Below are 23439 nucleotides of genomic sequence, written 5' to 3'. Positions count from 1 at the left end.
CACAAACAGAGTTCTTATAGCTTTTATTTTAAAAATTTCAGCCATGAATCAGGTATAATACAAAACTCATTAATTTATAAATAATTGTTTCACTATAAGATGGAACAAGTTAAGATTACCTATTTAAAAGTTTTTTGTTGTTGTTGTTGTTGATATTTGTGGAGAAGACTTTTAAGATTTACATTTGCCTTAGACAAGGAGACAGGGAACTAGATTTGGGGCAAAAGAGCCTCTCCAGCAACTTGTATTTAAAACGAACATTTTTTCCTTTTTTTTTTTAACCTTAGGCTTTACTGATTGAGTTAGCCAGGTTTAGTCTCAAGCAATAGTGGGCTGTTATCTTTTGGGGTGTTTAAAATTTCAAAGACATGGCAAAATGTATAACTTCAAGGGACAGAGAGAAAAAAATGTAATTTTTTAAAATAGGAGTTTCAGGGTAATTTTGATTTAAAATTTTCCTTCAGTCCTAGGAATTGAGAATGGTCTAAATAAGGAGAGGTTACAAGCCTTTTGAGATAAATAAGGGAGGTTTTGGAATTGGTGAAAGGAAATGGGTGTAATCTGAACTACCTTTACAGCTGTATTTTCAGTTTTGCAAGGACTTGTAAGACAAGGACACTTGCTCTCAATTCCTCAAAAATTGGGTTGTAACGTAAATGACATCATAGGCTGATCTACCTGTCCAATTACATTATTCCTAGTTTGCTTCTTTCCTCTGGATACATAGTTTTATTTTAACTTAGGGAGGAAAGCCTATAAAAATTTTTCTATAAGGGTCTGAATATCAGTTTTCAATTTAGCCAAGTTTTGACAATAGAGCTACTAAAAAAATTCTTTTAAATATCTTGCCAGTTTTCAGCTGAGACAAACAGTAAATATTTCTGGCAGTATTAAACAATTCCCTGGACCTAACAGGTGTCCTCAAAGGTTATTACCTTCCCAAGATCCAGAGTCATTTCCCAAAGATAGCCAAAGGAAAGGACTGACAGCCTGCATGCATGTCCCAGGCAGGCAGAAAGTTAAGCAAAGCCCTTAGGGTGCAAAGCAAGGCAAGCGAGAAGGTAATAGCTACCCCTGGGAAAGAAAGGGTCAATAACTGATGGGTCTGGATTTGGAAAGGAAGGGACAATGTGAATTTTTGTTTCTCTTGACTGGGCATTATAGAATAGCCATTGAGTGGAGGTGAAAGAGCTCTTGTCCAGGGGACATGAATTCCCTGGGAGGGGTTCTGGGATAAATCTGTAGAGGATATTGCATAGGAAGGCCTGAAGTCAGCAGAGCCTGATAATAGAGCCCAGCAAAGCAAGTTTTATTGCCCATCTTAAGTATTCCTGCCGAACTCAGTTTCGGGTTTTCAGCATTTACATGAGTAACCTGCATACTCTTAGAGATTAGGCTGGAGTGCTCTCCTTAGATCTTGTAGGAAAAGAAAGCTAAAACAGGCAGATAGAGCCAGATTTTAAAAAGGGGGTTTTACGTTGAATTTTTGTGTTGTCTAAATTTTTGTTCTCTCATCTTGTCAGGGAGCCCCTAAGTTTAGCTGATATATTATTTTTTCCCTTTCCTTCTTAAGTGCCAGATAATTGTACTTCCAATGTCCTGATTTTTTAAAATAATATCTGCGAATGTCTGAGGGCAAATAAAAGGGGGCTGAGTGGACTTGATTTTTGTTTTAATTTCTGTCTTTCCACTTATTAAGGAAGTCTTAATGGCTAGCCATTATACCTATATGGGAGCTCTCTCAGAAAATTTTTTTTTCAATTTAGAAGTTTTTCCAAGTTAAAGGATCCATCATCTAGCCATTGACAAGTGGAATCTTAATAGCAACTCAAACCAATAAGCCTTTTTGTGGCTTAACAAATGGATGCAAGAGGCATCCCCAAAAGAGAGTGCAAAAGAAGCAGCCCTCAGAAGATCCAAAAGTTCACTCCCAAAAATAGCCTAGAAAGGAAAGACCTTAGTTGCACAGGCGGTAAGGATGGTGTAGTGAAAACAGTGTCTCCGGTCTCCCACGAGAGCGTGGGACGCCTCCAGTCACAGACCCGCTAATCTGTGACACCGGGCAGGCACTACTGGAATGGGATTTTTCCAGCACTAACAAGCAACACAGGTTGAGATGATAAGAGCCCTTTATGACAAACTCCCTTGAGAGCTGGCACAGCTGGACCAAGAGAGTGCTGCTTGTGACTGCATGTCTCAGAACCCCAGTCTTTTGACTTGCTGCCAGGTGCACCTTGGTAAATGCACCTTCCGGATGGCAGAGACCAGAGAAAACACTTTCACTGGTCACAAAGCCAAGCTCTCAGGATAAAAAACAAGACGTAAGGAAAAACCTCATCTGGTTTTTATGTAGGGGACCCACAGCAAAGTTCATCTAAAAAGATGACAGTCTGGTGAGAATGTAAAACTCCCCAGTTTGTGAGGCCAGTTCAAACAGCAGGCTCATCAAGGGCGTGTACCTGCTGCTCTGCCCTATGGTTCTTCCTCCTTATGACAAACGACACAACAGAGACAAGAGAAAACAAAGAGCTTCTCTGAAAGGATCATCAAACCAGAAGTACTCTTTTACCAAATGCCAAAGTCGCTAAAGTTCAAGAAACTAGCTTCACAACTGTTTTTTCCTGCTAATCTAAATTTAGACAGAGAAAAAGAAACTCTCACCACTTTCGTTCCCATGGGACTCTGCAGAGATCTGGGAGGCTGACATGGTAAGAAAGCTTACCTTTTTCCAGCTACGATGTCACATGTCCCAGGATCTCTGAGCTGCAGCAGCCTCAGGAAGAAAGCAGTTTTGCAGCCGGTGGGGCTCCTGGCTGGCTCACCAAAACTGTTGGGTCAGAGAAAATCCCCTTTCTTCCCTTCTTGTGTTCCTGTGGATGGACTAATAATAAAGTTGACACAAGGCCCGATTAACAGGAGGAAAACCCAGTTGAATATGTACGTATTGGAGACCATAAAGAAATGATCTCAAAGAGTGAACAAAACAGGCAGTATATATATATTTTACACGAAGAAACAGTGAATTTGTGAAGAAATGACAGGACAAAGAAACAGGTTTGGGGCAAGTAATTAGTGAGGAATTTAAGCAGAGTTTCGGCTTGAGGTAGTAAATTAGCAAGGTTTGTTTATGCAGGCTTCCAACCCTGAATTCCCCAGCTCTAGTGGTAAGGATGCAGGGAGAGCACCTCTCACAGGGGAGATTTATTTCCTGCTTTCAGGGGGGGAACAGAGACAGGAGGGTCAGAATGCCCTTTTTGCTTCTCAAGTACCTTTCATTCAAAATAATCAATATGGTATTGTGGAATATTTTGGGGTGGCCTGCCCTGGGCCCCAACAATTGCTAAAATCTAAAAAGTTGAAGTAGAATTCAGAGTAATCTGACATATTAGCAAAGCATTACTTCCAAATCAGACTGACCTATGAAAATTACATACAAAATAAAATGGATAATACTAAAATGGACACATGAAACACAGAAAAATATAGAGAAAAGTACTTAGAGATAATAGCAAGTAAATTGAATCTAAATTATGCTTTAAAAGCTAAATGAACTAGGCATATATAGAGGTCTGAAAGACCACATTTAGAAAGTTAGCCTCATCCTCTCAATGCATACATACATACTTTTCTTTTTAGTTTGAGTCTTCTAAGAGCCGCAATGAGACTTTATTCCTGAAAGAAATAAAGCTAAACTAAGAAGCTATGTAGTTGTGTTATTCATTCAGTATCTGTCAAGATGGGTAGTATAATCATCACATCTTTAAATAGTACATGGACCTAGAAGAGAAAATGTATAAAGTTTATTAACTGTTATGGGAAAATTATTCCTCTTTTCTTTATTTATTCTGATTTTTCTTTAAAAACATGTCTTTTCAAATCAGTCTTGAGCTTTCACACTGTCACATTCTGGGGATAGGAAAAAAGTTTTTAGATTTCTTTACCGTGTACCTACCTACAGCTGTATGTTCATATTTCTATCTCTTTTTGGTTTTAAGGCTAAAAACTTTTGCAATGCTTATTTTCTGAAATTTTCTTCCAAATACATAATTTCAATTTTAGTTACTAAGAATGTATCTTATGGCTTAAAACATTTACAATTTCTGAAATAGAAGCAAAGAGGTAATTTAATGTTATTTAGCATGTAAAAAATTATTCAGAGGATTATAAGTAGCTGATACATATATTAATTGAAGGAAGAAGATGAAGAAGAAAGGAGTTTCAGATGTAATTGTAGGATTTAGGGTAGATACAATAAAGTATTTCCAGATTTTGAGAATTTTTAAGGGTTGGAATGGAAGTCTGAGGAAGGTTGTAGAAAGCCTGGTTGGGGAAAGGCAAGTAGGCAAATTCTGGTGAATGAAACACTGTAGGCCCCCCCCATGACAGCTAAGAAAATTACCTATAGAAAGATGGCTGGAGGTAGTACCTGTGTTATACAGCTGAAGATGATTAAGAGTACAGAGGAAATCTGATTTTTATAGTGTTTAGGGGAGAACCAGAATTCTTTTTTCTGCTTTCAACATTTTGTTGGAAACATTTCAAAGCTGCAGAAAAATTGCAAGAATTGTTCACTTTTCACCTAGATTCACCATCTTGCTTGATGTCTCTCTCTCATTCACCTGTGTGTCTGTGTAGGCATACATAAATGTATATGTGTATACATGAATATATATATAGTTGTTTTTACTTGACTAATTGAGAGTAAATTGCAGATATAATGACTCTTTATCCCTAATAACTTTAGCATATGTCTTCTAAGAACAAGTGTATTCTTTTGTATAGCTACTATACAATTATCAAATTATTTTTTAAACATGATACAAGGTATCATCCACTCTATAGTTTATAAAATTTTCACCAATTGTCCCAATGATATCTTTAAAATAAATTATTTTTCCAATTCAGGATCAAACATTGCATTTAGTTGTCATATTCTCTTTAGTTTCTATTAATTTAGAAGACTTCCTTAACGTTTCTTTTCCTTTCATGGCACTGACATTTTGAAAGAATTCAGGCCTGTTGTTTTGTAAATAGCTCTCAATTTTGGTTTGCTTCACTGTTTCCTCAAGATTAGATTGACCGTGTGGGTTTTCAGCAAGAATATCACAGAACTCATGCGTGTGTTCTTCACAGTTTATCACATCAGGAGGCATAAGATGTCCATTTGTTTTAATACTGTGAACTTTGATCACCGAATTGAGGTAGTGTCCATCAGATTTCTCCACTCTAATGGAACCTCTTCTCCCCCTTTGTAATTAGTAAGTAATCTGTGGAGTAGATCGCTCAATTATATATTCCTCATTTAATCCAGAGGCATAATTACTTTTAGAAATAGTAATCACAAAGTGCAAGATCCTAGCAAGAACTGAATCAAAGAGTGTTCCGTAGATAAGATGCTCCTAAAAGCTGACAAACTTCATGTTTCCATGTCTTCACGACATACTCCTTGGCATGTGTAATATCAACATAAGCATATGAGAAAATCCCAATGTAAAGGCAGGGAACTTTTCATCAAAATTTGTTACATGAACACATACAAAATGCTATGGACTGGAAAAGTCCCAATGTGATCCTTCCAATAATGAAGTTCAAGAAAGGACCATATAAATTCTGAAAAATATAACTTCCATGCAAGGTAAGTTATATTTGGTAGATATTATAATGGAGGTATAGCCAGTGAACATTTCAGTTAGCATAATAAATACTGTTACATTTTCTGAGAGGGATAAACAAAATATGAACAAGGAGAAAAGAGCAAATGTGATTATTCAGATCTTAAGATCTTTTGAATAATTTCTATGTAAGAAGCTATTAAAAAATGTCAGCCTAAAAATGAAACAATTATGGATATTTGAGTTTCTCCTCACAATTGCTTCAAAAGCCAAAAAATCTACAGAGGATTAAAAGAGCAATTAGCTAGAAATAAGGTTTGCATCCCCAGCAATGGGAGATTAGTTACATACGGGGGAATAAATAAGTAAATATAAAAGATAACAAAAGCCCACTTTCTCATTGTTGAAGAAGGGAATTACAAATATGGAAAGGGAAAAAGTTTGAATAAACCCTGTGGTGTTGAGGTTTTGGATTGAATTAGCACCTGGATAGCAGTTTCTGAATACCATTCTATACTAAAAGGAATCAGAATTTCTTGGAAAAAGAGTGATTCCAGGTCTGGGGCATGGAGAGTACAAGAAGAGCCTTGGACGTTTTCTGACACCAATAAGTAAGGAAGTGCTCAAGGAATGACGGGGATGTGTCAAAGTGATACAGTAGGCAGTTTGCGTGGGCTCCCACTGGTCAAATCTGAGACAATTTCAGCATTGAAATAAATCATTATAGAGCATATTATAGTCTACTAAATAAATTAGGAAAAGTAAATAATAAATGAATAATAAATAAACAATTTATTTATTTCAAATAAATTATGAAACCATACCTATATAAATTAATAAAGGAATAAATCGCAAGTTTAATGAGGAATGGGATATTTACATAGATGCTATTATCAAAACACTTCATGATTACAAAGAGGTAAAAATAGAAAGTTTATAATGGAGAAGTCTGGCAGACATTTTCTTAACCAAGTAAGTGATCAAAGTGAACATCATAATGGAACAAATTGAAATTTTGTGCTGTTTTATTGGATGTAACTAGAAGAACACAACATCCCTCCCGTGATATTGCTGCCAAAGATGCATGACCTGAATCAAGTTATGAGGAAACATCAAACAAAACCAAACTGAGGGATATACTACACTATAATTGGTCTATACTATTCAAAAGTGTAAGGTCATGAAAGTCAAAAAAGATTCTGGGACTGCTCTAGAGTGAAGAAGAACAAAGGAATATAATAACTAAAGTCAATGTGTGTATTCTGAATCAAATTCTTTGGCTATAAAGGGCATTATTTGAACATTTGCCAAACCTTGAATGGAGTCTGATGATTAGCTGGTAGTATTGTGTTTGTGTTAATTTCTCTATTTGATAGTTGAACTGTGGTTGAATGTCCTTGTTTGTAAAAAATACACATTAAACTAGTGTTGGGATGTCACGGGGCATCAGTCAGCAATTTACTTTCAAATGGAGCAGGGAAAATGTTCTTTGTACTGTACTTGCAAATATTCTGTAAGTTTCAGATTGTTTCAAAATGTGAATAGATCATTTTTTTCTTATTTTTATATTTTTGTCAAGTTACTACAATCACTTTTACTTCTTAATTTACTTCAGTATGAAAAGAAGAGGATAAATACGTATTTTAAAAATGCAGGGCCGGCCCGTGCCTTAGCGGTTGGGTGCGTGCCCTCCGCTGCTGGCGGCCCTGGTTCGGATCCTGGGCACGCACCGTCGCACTGCTCCTCCGGCCATGCTGAGGCCGCGTCCCACATACTGCAACTAGAAGGATGTGCAACTATGACATACAACTATCCACTGGGGCTTTGGGGGAAAAAATAAATAAATAAAATAAAATAAAAAATGCAAAAGATTTCAGTAGTGAAATTTAAATATGTAATGCATAGCTCTAAAAATAAGACAGACTTGGCAGTTTTTGGTTAAATAAAGTTGGGGATTTTCCAGAATAGCCTCAAGAGGATTATCTGACAAAAAAATAACTCAAAGAAAACTTCCAGATAAAATTAAGAAAAGATTGAAAGATATTGTTAAATGGAGAATTTCTGAGCCATCCTTAAAAAGAGAATGTTAGTAAAGTAAAATAAGCCATTTTGGTTGCTCTTGTTCCTTCTGCTTTTTTTCTTCTTGTTACAATATAATTCTGGTTCTTATTAGTTAGTACAGTACTCAAAAGTCCCAACTCTACTACGGTATATAGTAGAAAGACAGTTTTCATATTTTCTACCAGAGGTTTTGAAAACTTATGAATGAATGATGCACAGTTGTTCTCCATTTTTAATTGCATGTGTGTAATGAATCAAGTGTGATTATTAAATGAGATTAGAGCTTTATATTTCTTCTTTCCAAAGATATCAAATTCATTCTGGGATACAACTTACTTATTTGTAAAATAACTGGAATGAGGAGAGTAGATTAGATCGCCTTTTAGATTATCTCAATACCTAAAACAACAAAAAAATTCCAGGAAGGATGGGAATGGAACAAGCCATTAAAAGTAGGCAACAGAAAGGTGTCTTCGAAAAGTATGCAAAATGAGGTCCAAGACTAGAGAATTCCTAAAAGGAAGATAGGGAAGTAAAGCACAATAAGACATTATAGGAAAATTAAGAGGTAAATCAAAAGCTCTGTTGAGACAAACAAGATTTTTGGAGTGCCATCTTCTAAATCCTCTAAAACCCATTCTTGAAATAAAAAGGAGACCAGCAGAGAGCTGTGTATCTTGATCTTATGTGAACTTTTCATGGGATGATTTTTACCTAATGATGCTATGACATTACTCCATCAGCCTGTGATGTAGAGATTTTTAAGAAACAAAACCATGAAATGGTTCCATTTATTGGAGGATTTTGTTGAGACTAGGGTGACTATATTGAAGTGTTCGCTCTGTGAATAGCCACAGGAGCACATTCTCCTTGTTTTCAGCAATAGGAAAAATTGTGCTGTGCAGCCCCTTTTTTAAATTTTATAGACATTACAAATAATGCACCTCATATATCCTCCTTATTGGTATTGGTGAAGAGTAAAAATTTAAGTCAAATTAAGGGCCCATTTGTATGAAATGTATTAGACTTAACAGCAAGCATTTTGAATGCTAACTTCCCTCTTGTCATCATCAAATCTTCTATAGCCATTTTCAATCTATCCAGCTTTGATTCATCCACTTTTAAAGTACATTATTTAACCGAGTTGTATTGTATGCATCCATGTATGCCACCTTACATTCCCCCTGGAAAAAATATGGGAGCAAAATTACAAAAACAAACATATGAAAACATAAGTAAAACAGAGAGAAAAGTTGGAAGAGCATGGTGAATAAATATTAATATTAATGTAATGTAAAGAGCTTGGGAAAGAATAAAGATATGTAGCGTGTAAGTCGCTAAAAGCAGATGATCAAGTCGGAATATATTTCAAAGGGGTCAGGTTTTCAGCTTGTTTGAAAGAAGGGTGTGGAGTCACAGACAAGCTGGAAGTTTAATTTCTTACTGAGAAACTGCAAAAGAATGTTGGGGAGCGATAGCTTTGGATATAGCTAAATCCATAAGAGAAAAAGAATATGTGTATATGGCAAATATGTATAGGAGTTTGAAAACACTAAAAAACGAAAGAAGCAATGCAAATTATAATTATAAAAATGGATGAAAACACTAAGTGAGCACTAATGGCTGTTTAAGGGGGTAGAAGACAGAAGCATATTTGGTCCTGAGGACAATGCATAGAATATAAAACAAAGGAATAAAATGGGGAATGACAAAAATGTAATTTTGGGGAAATATATATTAAACCAAAAGGCAGCTGGCAAAAATGCTCGTCTTTAAAATTCATCAATATTAGGAAGTGCTTCCATTTAAAAAGAAAAATGAAATTATTTGTTATAGGGTTGTCATAAAAATATTTTTAATGAAAATCTCAATGATTATTTTCAAACAAAGGAATCTGGTTCAATGGCAAGAATATTCGGTAAAATAATAACCAAAAATAAATAATTCTATGCGAAGATTTTCCAAAAAGGAAAAACTGAATCAAAACAAGCAAATAGTATTATGGAGAAAATCCCTTGGGCTCAGCAGGAATATACAGCCTTAAAATTGTGGACGTTAATTATTGATTTTTTAAGAGGGCAGTATGTGAGAGAATTAAGGACACATAAAATAAGAAAAGTAAAATATAGAAAACTTTGATTCACAAAATGAATAAAGGAGCTTTAGCAACAACAAAGCACAATTTCATGAAACATAATTATTTTACCTCCATTGTAACAATGCAAATTTTGTGGCTAAGGAAAACATTATTTTTGATTAATAGTGCAGGTGAAAGAAATTGCTAATTCAATCTGCATCCCTGTTATGAAATTCAAGATGTATCAATATTAAAATAAATTTTAATTTTCCTTATCTCTTGCATATAATAAAAGAAGAACATAGATATATTCCCCCAAATAAATAGTGAACTGTGAACTTTACAATCATATATATATAAATAAGACTCAAAATAATATTGTTGCCAATATCAGGTAGCATTAAATTCTTCAAAAACATCAAATATACTGTTTGGACAAATCTGTGTTTTGTTTTTTATTGTTTGTTTTTACTTTTTATTTACAAGCAATTTCAAACAGAAAGCTTCAAGACTAAGAATAGTACAAGAATACCAGTATAAACTTAACCAATTTCACCAACTGTTAATATTTACCCTGTTTGCTTTATCATTTGCTCTCTCTCTCTCTCTCTCTTTCCATATATAGTATTATTTTTTCAGAACCTTTTGAGAGTAAGCTGTATACATCATGGACCTTTCAATCTAAATACTTCAGTGTATATATCTTAAGAATAAGGACACTTTCTTGATAATCATAATATCATTTCAACTTTAGTAAATTTAACATTGAACATATAATTTTATCTATCATGTGTGTACCATTTTTTTCAGCTGACCCAATACATTTTATGGCATTTTGTCCCTCCAATACAGGATCTAGTACATTTAATTATGTCTGTTTAATCCTCTTTAATCTGGACCATTTCCACAGCCTTTCTTTTTGTTTATGATATTGATATTTTTGAGGTGTATAGTAAACTACCTTTTTTAAAAAAATGAGTATTATTGATTTGGGGTTTATCTTCTGTATGCATTTCTCAGAATGTATCCTTGTTGTTAAGTGATGCATGACTGTATAGTCTTTAGTGTGTTATTACATAGTTTGATACAGTAACTCATATTCAAAATACTTTTGGCATTTCCAAAATCCTAGAATCTTATAATTCGATCTGGCAGAAACACACTAAGAATTTCTTCCAAAATGATCCTCGAAGGATGCTGAAATTATAGTCAATTCCAAGAATAGTCAATCTGAAATGATCAGATTTCTTTCAATATCAATGTATTAGTCAGGGTTCTCCAGAGAAACAGGACCAATAGAATGTGTGTGTGTGTGTGTGTGTGTGTGTGTGTGTGTGTGTGTGTAGAGAGAGAGAGAGGGAAAGAAAGGCAGAGACAGAGACAGAGAGTCAGAGAGAGAGAGATTTATTTTAAGGAGTTGGCTCACGTGATTGTGGAGAGGCTGGCAAGTCTAAAATCTACAGGGTAGGCTGGCAGGCTGGAGATCCAGGAAAGAGTTGATGTTGCAGCTAAAGTCCAAAAGTAGTCTGCTAGCTGAATTCCCTTCTGTATCTGTCTGTGTATAAATCTCCTTTTCTTATAAGGACGCTAGTCATATTTGATTAGGGTTCACTCTAATGACCTCAGTTTACTTTAATTACATTTTTAAATAAACTGTTTTCAAATACAGTCAAATTCTGATGTGTTAAGGGTTAGGACTTCAACAAGTAAATTTGGAGGATGACACAATACAGCCCATAGCAATCAACAACTATGATTTAGATTTTAAGGTGATATGCAATGTATATTTTATTGAGTGTTCTGGTTTGTATTATATCAGAAAAAATTTCTCAAGAAAATTATTTCAGGAAAATTTCTTGACATGATTCAGTCTACATGAAATTTTGTATTTCTAAAAATATTTGGCACAGCTTTGTTCCTAACTATGATTTTAGAAATATTTATATTTAACATATATTGCTTTCTACACAAGTAGTAGTCATCTCATGTTCTCTTTTTTTTTTTTTTTTTTTTTTTTGCTGAGGAAGATTTGCCCAGAGCTAACGTCTGTGCCAATCTTCCTCTATGTTGTACGCGGGTCACCTGCCACAGCATGGCTGCCGATGAGTGCTATAGGTCCAGACCCGGGAACCGAGCCCAGGCCACTGAAGTAGAGCATACAGAACTTAAGCACTAGGCCATGGGGCTGGCCCCATGTATTCTTATCCTTAATTTAATTAATAATTTCATAGAAAAAACATTAAAGAAACATATTTATGAAATGAAATGGATAAAATGAAAAGCACTAAACAGCTGGTAGAAATTCAGATCCAAAGCTACAGATATTTAGGGTAAATTTGTGCTAAAGCTAGTTAGCTGCTTAATTAGAGGTGAAAGAAGATGAAGTGAAAGAAAATGTCTCAATGTTATGCAAAATTGCTATTTTGAAACAAAGTGGAAAAGTTTCCCCTTTTATCTTGGTCAATGTTCAGTTCTATCAGTCCTTTAAATCCTAATTTAAAGTTTTCCTCCATCATGAAATCTTCCTAAGCATTTACATTCATCTCTTTTATTTTGAAGTCCTTTATACCTTTATGTTTTCTACCACAGCACTTGGTACAAATTAATTCCTATATAAAAAAGAGGTCCTTAGAGGGCAGGGACTTCATCTTCTACTACTATTTTATGCCCAAAATAACTAAAAAGTGAATACTTGGTAATAAGATTTGGATCATCTTACAATGTTAACATTAGATTCTAGGTGTTTTGATGAACACAACATTATTGTATGCCTGCAAGTGAAAGTCAAAATGCAAGGCACCAGATATAAATGGGAAGGCTGATGGAATTGTGGAAATGCATTTCTGAAACATTATTCTGTTGTCTTTTGACAACAAAGATACAAAGATCAGCTAAGCATGGTACTAGGAAATTCAGAGAACAAATGACCCCTACCTGTCCATAAAACATGTTTTCTGTTAGCAAGGATTTTTTGTTGTTGTTACAACTGAATTAAAGGGGATTATAGTGCAAACTGGCTCTGCATGGTCAGCAGGATACTATTTTCTCTTGCTCCTTATTTTTGTGTATTAGCCCATGTCCTAGGCTTTTGTCAATTCTCTCTCCAAAAGTTTGGAATTCATTAGGTAGTTGCATACATAGTTGCATACATTTCATTCTTCTTTCCACCTAAGAAGAATGAATTTGATTATGTATTCCAGGCTTATTTGATACTCTTTTCCCCCTCTTAGTTTCTCTATTTTCATGTCATTTACTTACTCTTTTATTTTCTCCTACATCTAATTTTTCTTTGAGATTAAATATCCAGCTACTTAATACTCACATGTAAAACGATGGACCAAATACTTCTATTGTCTTCTAAATTACTTATTGTACTTTGAAAATTATCTTTTACCTGGTACATTGTATATTCCAGGCACTCTGCAAGGCATTTTACATATATTACTAAATTTAATCTTGTTAACTTTTGAGACAGGTGTTAAATGTTCACTTTATGCATGAAGATACCAAAGCTTAGAAAGGTGAAAAATTCACCAAACATCATCCATCTGGTAAGTGGCCAGCATTCTAATTTAGGTCTCTGATTATAAAGCCCTCTTTTCAGTATACCATCCTGCTTATTGTCAACATGGAAATACGGGTATTCTTTGATCTCTAATCTTTAAGACAAACGACAACTTTATGAGAAAGAATTATTTCTTTCAAAAATGGTTCAAATGAGGAACCAAAGGTTAAGAGCACTCTAATTCTTTCCCAAGTTTACATATCAGTAAGTGGTCAAACTGTAATTCCAGTGCAGATCTGGAAGTTAGATTAAGGGTGTAAATGAAACATTTTGACCCAGATCCCAAATAAATTTTTAAACTGCATAATCAACTTCATATTAAAAAATAAATAAATAAATAAGCCCATTGCGTCTGTAAATGAGTTCCTCTGAGATCATTATGGTTTTCATTAAAAATTCTATGATTTTGATCTCATTAAAAATAACATTTCTGATATCCCTGAAGAGAAATTACAGTAGTGCAATCTGAAAGGGGGAAAAAAAGATGAAAGGTAGTTAATTAGATGATTTGGAAACAACTTCTTTTAAATGACATTAGCAATGTTTTATCATTTGTGTATTTTCATAGTAACGTCGTACAAAAATAAATATATATCTCCTTTCAAAATTATATCTGGGGAAATTCTACCTATATGCTCTCCATTAGATGAAGTAGTGAGGCTTTGTCACATAGCTTTCATCCTCACCATGGGTGTCCAACTAAAGAAACTCCAATAAAGCCCACTCCCCAAAGAAAATCAGCAAAAATTTATTTTCCACTCTAGCTTCAGAATGACTGCATTGTACAGTGTTGAATGTTATGAAATATTAATGAAACTGAAGAAATTATAATCGCCTACTTTTATCTCCCAACTTTCTTTTATCTGGGAAACTCCAGGATCACTTTCCTAAATAAAAACAATTACTATTAGCATTTTTGTGTTAAATAATTCATAAACTGTCTTTCCTTGGCACTTGCATAGATATTTTTCCATGACTAACTACTCTCTAAGAAGGTATATCCGTACTCCATTAGCAAATGTTTTTATATTTCTTCTCGTTATTCACTCTCATCAGTGTTTATCCTTGTTCTGAGGCATGGGGTAATCATGACAAGCTACGTAAACGTTTGGCCACAATACTTAACCAAACCAAGGAGAGATTTCACAGCTGTTCAAATGTCCAGTGAGCTCTAAAAGAAAACCTCACTTTGTTTCTTTATCCTCTGTACATCCATTCATTGACCTAGACTATCTTATTAACAGTGTAATGAGCCTGATAGATTTAAATGTTTGGAAAATAGAAATTTTTGGAAAATTATCTTTTTACTCTGTGTCTATATTTCAGATAAAATTGTGGCTCAATTTAGCAAAATAGAAAATCAGAAAAACATATCAATTTAATTGTTCATCTTATTTTAATCAGAAAAGAGGCCTGCGCACATTTACATGACACCAAATATTAGTATGGAAATAAAAATCAGATTCAAGATTCAATAATATCTCAACACACTGAAACAATAAAAGTAGCAGAGGGGAACAAGTATAGGAATTAGCATCAGAGAGTGCTGCCTTAAGTCTTGCGGTTCTGTCATTTATTTGCTATAAAATCTTAGGAAAGATACTTCACCTCTACAAACTTTATGGTTTTCATCAGTCAACTGGGAAAAAAATATCTACCTTACAGAATTGTTGTGAAGAATGATAAGTTAGGCTATGCAAAACACCTGATATATAATAGTTACTACCTATTAACTTATTTTTAACACCAACAAGATAAAATTGAGGTGTGATAAATAGAAAACCTTATTTCTAGGTTCATAAAATCAATTCCATAAATAATGAGAATTGCCAAGAATAATACAACTCCTTGGCCCCAATGAAGAATGACTCCTAACAGAAAAGGACACCATTCTTCTGTTGTTCAGGTCAAAAATTTTAAAGTAATCCTTGATCCTTCTCTTTCTCTCACACCCAAATACAATGCATCAGAAAACTCTGTCAGTTCTGCCTTTAAACATCCAGACTCTTCACATCTCACCTCCTCTAATATTTTCACTATCATCTCTTTTATGAACTATTGTGATAGTTTACGAATGGGTCATTTTATTTCTATCTTTGTCTCTCTCTAGACTCTTCCCAATATAGCAACCAGAGGGATCATTAAGAAATATAGGTCTCCATTCAAATTTCATTTTATCAGTCTTTTCCAGATTATTTTATACGAAAAGAATTCCTCTGTCACTATCACTCCCCTTACTCTACTTTTTATTCTTTCAAAGCGCATACCAAATTTAACATATATTAACTAATTGGATTTTTTGTCTACCCTGCTGGAATGCAAGCTCTACGAAAACAAGAATTTTGCTACCTTTGTTCACTACTATATCTCAGGACCTGTTATAGCTCTTGGGACATAATAGGGTTTTTTGACCCCTTAACATTTTATCATGAAAGTATTCAAACATACAGTGAAGTTGAAAGAATTTAACGTTGAGCACCCATATGCCCAACGCCTAGATTCTACCACTAACATTTTACTTTAATACTTGATTTTGCTGGTTAATTTTTGTAGTCTAAAAATCCCTTTCTTATATATTGTAAATAAGAAGGGAATTTTTTATTACACTCATTTTGCAAATAAGGAAACTGAGTTTCAAATAAGGAAACCAGCCACTTGCTAGTTTAGTGCTGTACAAAGCTCTTTACATTTACAGTGGGTTTCCCAATTTTGGCTTTACACGGTAGTCACTCAGCAAACTTTAAAAACACCCATGCCCGGGTTCCACTCTTCAGAGATTTTGATGTGATTGGTCTGGGACACTACCTAGAGGTCAGAATTTTTAAACTTCCCTAGGTGATTCCAATGTGCACTCAAGGTTGACAATCCTTGCATATTTATTTTTTAAAAATGGTTATTGAATGAATGCTGAATAAAACACCTTTTTAAATTGACAGCTTTACTGAGATCTAAGTCCCATACCATACAATTTACCCATTTTAAGTGTACAGTTCAATGTTTTTAGTATATTCACAGAGTTGTGCAGACATCACCACAATTTTAGAACATTTTCATCACCCTAAAAAGAAACTCTGTACCCATTTGCAATCACTTCTTGTCTTAGTCCATTCAGGCTACTAAAATAAAATACCATATATTGAGTAGCTTATAAACAACAGAAATTTATTTCTCACAGTTCTGGAAGCTGGGAAGTCCAAAATCAGGGTGCCAGCGTGGTTGGGTTCTAGTAAAGGCCCTCTTCCAAGTTGCAGACTGCTGACTTCTCACTGTGTCCTCACATGGCAGAAGCAATGAGGGAGCTCTCTCAGGCCTCTTTTATAAGGGCATGAATCCCAGTCATGAGAGCTCTGCCCTCATGATCTAATTATCTCCCAAAGGCCCCACCTCCTAATACCACCACTTTGGGCATTAGGATGTCAGCATCTGAATTTTGTGGGGATACAAATATTCAGACCATAGCACTCTTCATTTCTTCCAAAACTCCCTATCCCCTGGTAACCACTAGTCTTATTTCTGCCTCTATAGATTTGTTTATCCTATCTATGTCATATCAGTGGAATCATATAACATGTGGTCTTTTCTAACTGGCTGCTTCTACTTAGCATGTTTTCAAGATTCAGCCATGTTATAGCATATTCATTCTTTTTTATGGCTGAATAATATTTCATGGTATGGATATACCATCTCCATACTTTGTTTTTTCATTCATCAGTTGGTGGACATTTAGATTGTTTTCACTTTTTGGTTATTATAAATAATACTGCTATGAACATTCATATACAAGTTTTCACGTGAACAGATGTTTTCCATTCTCTTGGGTATACACCTATGAGTAGAATTACAAGGTCATATAATAGCCATGTATTTAACTTTTTGGGGAACACTTTTCTAAAGCAGCTGCACCATTTTACATTCCAACCAGCAATGTTATGAGGGTTCCAATTTCTCCATATCCTCATCAACACTTGTTATTATGGGGTCTTTTTGTTATTATAACCATCTCAGTAGGTGTGAAGTGGTATTTTAATAGTAGGTACTTGATAAATATTTGTTAGATGAATGGAACAAGACAGGCCAGAAGTGTTGGGCTGTTGACCTAAAGGATGATTTCCCCTTTGAGTAAACATTTGAACAGATAGCTTTTGAGTTTCTAATATTTCTGACTTCTCTGACCAACAATATCTTCCATATTTCTTTCTTACCTCTCGCATATTTGAGTTCCAGTCAGGCAGTTTCTCCCCATACCATTTGGAAAATTAATGCAAGTGCTCACATGCATTCCTCTAGCTCTTACTCCTGCTACTCACAGAAACCTAAATTTAACCTCCTCACATTCTAGTTTTAGTATCTCAGGTTATATCAAGGAAGAAAGAAGGTCAATGTGTGTGTGTGGAGGGACATGAGGATCATGGCTTTATTTGAGCAAACAGTAGGACCTAGATTCCAAGCTAGCTGATGCAATCCAAGCTCTAATCATGTAAGCACAGTGATCAAATATGAACAAAACACTTCTCTGTAAAGCCCTTTATAAGGGATACCAAAGGATAAGAGTGCCAAGTACAATGCTTTCTCACTGAATATGCTTATCAAAATCTATAATGAACTTTGAAAATAGCTTTATCTCCCCATTAAATTAAGCATTGGAATCTATTCAGGTCAGAAAGTCCACATTGCTGCTCCTGATACCAGACAATCATCAATTCTTTCTCATTACATTAGTATATTTTAGCCTCTACTAGTGATGGAAACAAAGTCCATGCACATTTATACTTTTCCTATCAGAATTTTGGATATCTTCTGAAAAAGTTGCATGTATCTAAAAGTCCTGTCCATGTGTGGGTAATGACAAAAGAAAAAGGTTCGAAGGAATGATTTCTGTGGTCAGTTCAGTGAGAGACAGATAAGTTAGCAATCCCAGAGGTAGGCATTGATAAGGTCCAGAATTACAAGCTCCACTAGGAGTAACTTGATAAGAAAGTGCATCATATATTCTACTTATCTGTTCTCTGTTTTCTACGTGGAGTAGCTTCCTCTAATAATGAATTATTTTGAGAGTTGTATTATTCTACCACTGGCAACTATTCCTTAGCTGTGTGTGTTTGTGTGTATGTGCCTGTTCATGTGTATTTTGGGGAATTATTGCCATGAAATGCTGATGGAATCATTCATTTTTTATCATGTAAGACATTTCAATTTGGTTATTATCCTTTCTTTGGTATAGCAAGAGATTTTGAAATTTAACATGAAGATTTAATTGTTTTCTCAAAATCTCCAGGTATAATTTTTTATAAACATATAAAACTGTAAATTTATGAAGAAAAATAATAAGAGAACAAATATAATGTATTTTAGTGACTTGAAACAAAAACAGAATTCACATGTTCATGCTGCTTGTGGAGATGAATTCTGGCAAGAGATTTTGTACTATTTCCTCAAGTATTCTTCCTTTCAGTTAACTATAGAATGACATATGTTTATTAACCTTTCCATATTTAAGGATTTGATTCAGGTAAATATCCTTCATTAAGCCAAGTTGACTCAGTGATTTAAAATGGATGAGGTATTTTGCCAGAAACTGGTATGTACAATAATTTCCTATGTGGAATGATTTGGGGGATTTAAATTATAGAATTAATACTGACTCACTAAGAGCCAACTAAATGAATAGAACTCCCAATTTTTGTTGTCCACCTTCCACTTGAACCTGGAAATAAAATCAAGCGAATTACAAGAAAATAAGTGCATGCCAAGTATTTATTCAGAGGCAATTTCAGGGTATGGCTTGAAGTCTTAAAAAACTGTCATCTATCTTGTATTGTCACAGTACCATACAGTGATTATTTCTGTTTAAAATGAGAAAGGAAGCCCTGAATCAAGAACATACTGAATTATTACCTATACTGTTTTACTAACATGGGGAAGAGAGGTAAATGCACTTCAGAAAAATATTTAAAAATAAAGCTCCATTACGGAAAATTTTTCAAATAAGTTTTCAAACTGTTTGTAATTTACATACCCAGGTTTCCTAAGTTTTATTTACTCTAAGTTCTTATGAAGAAGGAATATATTGCTAGTATTGGCTTTTCATACAAATCAAGACCAATACACTGCTTTAATTCTGTTTAGATATTTTTGCATGACTACAAAGCAGCAAATGGTCCCCAGAATCTTTGTATTACCAAGGGGTTCAGATTAAGAAACAGATATTTACTTTAAAAACATTACAATTTGCCTAGGCCAACAAATCACACAATAATATTTAAAATAAAAAACAGAAAGTTGATAGAATGTAAAACTGCTTTAGTTATAACAGTCAACTTATACACGTGTGGCTCTGTTATATTGTACATCACCAATTTTTATGCCATGTTTGCTACCCCTGGTCAGTACTAGTACAATTATTGTTCCTGTTATTGTTATTATTTTTGTGTGTGTGAGGAAGATCAGTCTCGAGCTAACATCCACACCAATCTTCCTCTTTTTGCTGGGGAAGACTGGCCCTGGGCTAACATCTGTGCCCATCTTCCTCCACTTTACATGGGACGCCACCACAGCAAGGCCTGACAAGCAGTGCATTGGTGCGCGCCGGGGATCCGAACCCGGGCCACCAGCAGTGGAGCACATGCACTTAACCGCTATGCCACGGGGCCAGCCTCTATTGTTCCTGTCATTACTAGCATTTACTGAGTGCTTAAAATTTGCCAGGCACAGGGCTTATAACTTTATAAATAGTAGCTCATTTAATATTTATAATAATGTTATGAGGTAAGTATTATCACCGTTTTAAAGATATGTAGACTGAGGCTTCAAAAGGTTAAATGACTTACCTAAGATCTCCAAGTTTGAAAGTCATAGAGCTAAGATTTGGACCCAGCTACTAAGACTCCAGAGCTTCCATGCCTATCAGTATCTTATGTTGCCTCCCAGAACTGTGGTTACCTCTCCAACAAAGCTAGTGTTAGAAATACTAGACTAAAAAGTATCAAGAAAGTTAATACCCCTACCCCATTCCCTGGCAAATTATATTGTATTAAAAAACCAACTAAAAATTACTTCTGAATTACATACTGCTTTAGATTACTCATGTCCAGGCTACCCTTCATTAGAGTGAATAATTGAGTGTTAACTCTGCATTAGTGCAGAGGAATGTGCAGTGAAGGAACAGAAAGGAAGTGATGGAGTTGTATGCTGAAATCATCTACTTTTGTAAAATAGTGGATAATCTTCTATGGCGTCCAAGTATATTCTGAGTATATAAAAAGGTTAACATTCTATGGCATGCTATGGTTTCCCTTCCTGGCCTAAAAATAACAATCTGTACCCTATTCCTTGGTTTGGTAAAGCTGTTGTTTTCCCTTTTTGCCACAGTGTTTCACACACACAGACATACACACACAGTCTATATATATGTTATAAGGAAAAAAAATCCAAATTCATATTTTTCATATTAGAATTGGAAGTAGAGGAAAAGAAAAACATTTTTGCCATTTCATATCATTTTTTAACTACAATAGCTGCACAGATAGCCATATAATTCAGGAATTCTAAGACAAAAGGCAAGCCATATTTTTATAAATTCTTCCTAGGCTTGTCTCTAAGCTTGGACAGATATTACTTACTGCATGTTTTGCATATACTAATTACTCATACACGAAATCTAAGGAAAAAAATTGCTACAAATTAATTTCCTCAACTCTTACAGATAGAAAAAACATGTATTATATATCAAACAATTTTAATTAAATCTAGATAATGGAAAAATGAGGAATGTGTGCATGTTAATTGAAAAAATTGCCAACTGGAGAATATCAAAATAGGAAAATAATCAGGAAAGCACTGAGATATAAATTATACAGTTAAATAAACTGAATTTGTTCCAAAGTTATTCGTTTAAGAATACTGTGATAGACTGAAAACTTAAAGCACAATCCTTGTGGGGTCGGCCCCGTGGCTTAGCGGTTAAGTGCTTGCGCTCCATTACTGGCAGCCCGGGTTTGGATCCTGGGCGAGCACCAACGCACCGCTTCTCCGGCCATGCTGAGGCCACGTCCCACATACAGCAACTAGAAGGCTGTGCAACTATGACATACAACTATCTACTGGGGCTTTGGGAGAAAAAAAAAAAGGAGGAGGATTGGCAGTACATGTTAGCTCAGAGCCAGTCTTCCTCAGCAAAAAGAGGAGGATTAGCACGGATGTTAGCTCAGGGCTGAACTTCCTCACAAAAAAATAAATAAATAAATAAAGCACAATCCTTGTGTATTCTTTAAGTGCAGTTTTTGGAGTCTCTGAGAAGTGAATTCAGTATAAAGGATAGCATAAAGCAAATACAATGTATACAATGTAAAGGTTATCTTTAGTCAAGATGTTAGCTACTCCTTATACATGTTCTCAGATTCCGTTCTAATTTCTAATGACATTTGAAAATCACGTTTTCTTATAGTGGCTTAAAACTACTAACTCTAAAAATATATCTTTAAACAAGTTTCACATCAGAAACACACTTTAGATATAAATTCATTCATTTTTATATCAACACAAGATACTGTATCATATGCTACCCCTATTCTCCTTTTTACAATAGTTTAGGTCAATATAATACATAACCGTCCATTTATAGTTAACACATGGCTCACAGAATCCTTCAAGTTAAAGAAAAACACAATTAAACCCTAGAAGAATTTACAGGTGAGATGTAAATTCTAAAAACATCTTTTATTTTCCACTGATTTAATACTCTCCAAGTTTAAATGATTTGCACAATCATTATTTTGTTACCTTGGTAAAACTCCAAAGCCCTACCCAGAGCTCTATGGCATGGCATATCCAAGGAGATGTCTGAGAATTAGAACAAGCCTAAAATGCCTGCTTTCTTCACAATACTCCATTAAGTCATAATTTGAGGTCTGTAGCATAAGTGATAAATTAAATTGACTCATTAGTCCTATCTCAATCATGATAGTGAGAACTTCGGTATACTCTTGGTACATGCCTTTAGATTTATGAACAAATGACTTCCAGTGTTTTTGCTAAAGTGAACAAAAATAAATTTTGAAGTAATGAAATTGCAGAAGATGTCAGTTCAAAATGTCTTTAGGGACTTCCACTTGTGGTAAAGGCACAAGTACAACTGGGTAATGTAGGGGAGGAAGAAATTTTCCTTTACCCTTCCAGGATCTTCTGGCAGGTCTATGAATTAAATTGACAGGAGACAGATTAACAGGAGAAAATCAAAGTTTAATAACATGTATACATGGGAGAGACCCAGGAAAACTGAATAACTCTCCAAAATGGCCAAAACCCTCACATTAAACACCAACTGCAGATAAAGACAAAAGAAGATGTTGGGAGTAGGGAGAGTCAGGGACTTCAAAAGGAAGGAAGACAATTCACTGGTAGGTAAAAAGGAACAAATGTTTGGAAAACAAGTGTTTGGCCACACAGTGCCAGAAGAACATAGAGGGGAGCCCAGTAAACAGGCTTTTCTAGGTTCCTCCCTGTCTACCACCTAGTTCATATTATACTAAGGTGATAGCTCACTTCCTGAGATAGACTTTTTTATCTGAATTTTTTAGGCAGTTAAGGGGGCGGTAACAAGAAAACTTTTCCAAGTCATTTGTTCTTAAAAAAAATCAGCCTAAAATAATATCTTCATGCTAAAGAGACACATTTTGGGATGGCAAATTTTGTTCCCCTTCAGTCCCAACTTTGAAACTTTAAACAAGAAGTTTCACAATTCAGGAGCTAAGCTGATAGATTGCTCCATCACATTGAACCAGTCTCTTAGTCCTGACAATAGGTCAATCTAGTTAAATTCATTTCAGGAGGCCGTGATGCAGGTGGGATCCCAAAGTTAGGCTTATATTGTATAAGCAAGCAATTAGGTATTTAATAAGAGGCATTTCTATGGAAACAAAAGAAACACAAAGGGTAATGGTCGCAGCAAATTATAAATCAGTTTCGGGGTCCAGGGGGAAGTCAGTCAAGAAGATTTCCAAATGTCAGGCTCGAAGCATCTTTTGTCATCAGATGTTCAGGTAACTTGTTTTTTTTTATTGAGGTAGCATTGGTTTATAACATTATATAAATTTCAGGTGTACATCATTATATTTCAACTTCTGTGT

The sequence above is a fragment of the Ceratotherium simum genome, chromosome X (assembly GCF_057802395.1).
Source record: "Ceratotherium simum simum isolate JZ-2026a chromosome X, ASM5780239v1, whole genome shotgun sequence".
Classification (NCBI taxonomy): domain Eukaryota; kingdom Metazoa; phylum Chordata; class Mammalia; order Perissodactyla; family Rhinocerotidae; genus Ceratotherium; species Ceratotherium simum.
This window is presented reverse-complemented; position numbering follows the sequence as displayed.